Raw genomic sequence first — 2,656 nt, forward strand, 5'->3', positions numbered from 1 at the left:
GCTCGGGGCGGCGGCGCTGGCAGACGCGACAGCGTGCGCTGGCAAGCTTTGTCGCGCGGGTGGCTGAGCGGGCAGGTGCGTGGGCAGGCAGGGCAGCGCGGACAGTTCAAGTTAAACGGGTTCGCGGGTTGACCCGGCAACCCGCCGGGTCAACTCGAACCCGACCTGTTTTTCAAACGGGTTGGGAACCCAAACCCTATCCGTTTTGAAATCTGGTCTTGTCCAACCCGAATTTCCCGAGTCGGGTCCGGGATAATGTGCTATATCCGAATTAACCTCCGAATAAGTCCAAATTATGGTGCAATGAAAGGTCTAAATGCATTAGAGGTCATAATATAAGCCCATCAGAGGCCCTACCAGAAGAAACTCCAGTCCACTTCAAACGTGTGCCGCTGCCGACCTCTAAAGTTCTTCCAACATAGCTTTAAATTTCAAAGTTCAGCAAGAAAAAATGCCGTTGAAGTGGAGCACGCACGTGCTTCTCTTATTCTTCCCACGTGTTTGCCAGCATTCAATGCAGGAAGTCGTCGCAGCCCAAAAAGCGAGGGAACAACAATCTCCGACTAAAGATTTTGCGGGCCACAGACCCGCCCAAAAATCTTGACCGGCCCACTAACTGCAGCAGGCCTGCCAAGACCCGTGAAAGGCCTTTCGGTGATGATATGTCGTTTGAAAGAATTATTATATAAATGTATTTTATCTCATAATTTTTTTTTATATTTAATTTTAATTTGATTCTAATATAATAATAGATCATTGACATTGATATAAATAAATTTATTTCATTCAAGACAACTTTGCAATGCACCTTAGCCATTTTTAAAAACATTGAGTGACAGTACTAGAAAATTTGTTGAGCGGGATCCTAAATTTAATTTTTTTTTTAATTTTACCTCAACTTTTTTCATTCAGGCTTGCGAATGATATAGAAAGTTTATTTTTTTTTTTCATTTATAATCCAAAAAAGATAAAATATTAAATATAAGATAACAAAAAACTTAAAATTTTATAACTTCTACTCTTCATATTTTAAAAAAGTTGAATGATAACTTTATTATCATTACAAGCTAAATTTTTTTTCTTAATATAAGCAATTAATATATCATTAATCCATTGATCTGCAATTCAATTTCACAGCCAATTCTTTAAAATATTCAAAGCGAAAAATGCTATTTTGACACATGATGTTGCAACGGGTAACACTAATGTCTATCTCAATAGTTTAAAAATAATATCATAACATATAATATCTTTCATGCTTTGGATCATAATCTCAGCAAGACATCATTTATCTTTTAATGAATAAAATTGATCATTAGATCATCAATTCATAATGTAAGTATCCAATTGATTTCCAAGAATCATCTAATCAAAATGAGTAAAGTCAGTAAGAAAAAATTGTGCTTTTCTAATCAATTTATTTTTGTCAAATGCATAAAATGCATTATTAGGATTCAAACATGCAATAAATAAAACTAACTTAATATTTGCTTCTATAAAAAGAATGTTCAACTCTCAAAATTGCATATCAATGACCGTGTAAAAATTTTCAATCCAAAAATAATATAAATTTATTATATCTTGAGCTCTACGACGAGGCCGACCATGAGCAACCCATTTATCATATATATGTCGAACATTTATTTTTTGTTGCTTACAAAATGAATTTACTTTACAGAAGTCTATCTTGATTATCTCTCATATCCTACAGTCTCATTTTATATATATGAATCAAACGCATAGCATTTATATTATCTTGTTCTTCTATTTGTACGTAAAACTTGTGATAGTTCAATAGTGATACAAAAATATATTTTTCATCAAATAGACAAAAAAATAAATTCAAAAAATTGTAATGATTCCAACAGATATATGAACAGCCAACCACAACCATGGAGACAAAGCAATAATGCCAACACAGCTTGCTCAAAAAGAATAAAATAACTTGAGAAAGCTACTAGAAAATATAACTACTTAAAAAACTAAAGCTACAACAGACAATTCAAAGAAAGGCCATTCCAAACTATAACCTACATTCACCAAAGCTCCTTGAAAAGCTATGGCTAGACCAAGCAAGTCAAAGGACACTATCAATGAAAATTTTATGTTTTTTTTACATTCAATTTTAGTGGCAAACCGACTAGTTTAACTAAAATATGTGAGAATAAAGAGTGAAAGGAAGAAGACAAATCTGAATATTGATTAAGAAACTTAGTCACAAAATTAGTAAAAGTGTTTACTATCAATAAAAAAGAGTCATCCCAACTATTCTCCATAACTTCTTATTTATATGATTATTAGGGTTATAGGAGTAGGTGAACCTACAAGCCAATTCCAAGGAGAAGATGCATGAGTGCTCTGCAAGCTGCCCTGGCCGAGGCTTGGTACCCCTAAGGTAGAAGGTGATTGATCCGTGATTGTGGACAAGATGGGCTAAATAATTGGCTGATCATGGTCGGTTGGGGCTCCTAGACTTGGTGTTTTCCTATAGACGAGTCTAGGGGTATATAAAAACGTATAGTCGAGTTAAACTTGTTTAGTTCTTATTGAGCATTAAGAAAGTTCTCCCAAATGAAACCTTAATTATGTCTATGATAACACTTTGTTAGGGAATGAATCGAAAAAACAAGACAAGTGCTATTTAGTCTATATAAGA

The sequence above is a fragment of the Dendrobium catenatum genome, unplaced genomic scaffold, assembly GCF_001605985.2.
Source record: "Dendrobium catenatum unplaced genomic scaffold, ASM160598v2 original_scaffold_254917, whole genome shotgun sequence".
NCBI lineage: Eukaryota > Viridiplantae > Streptophyta > Magnoliopsida > Asparagales > Orchidaceae > Dendrobium > Dendrobium catenatum.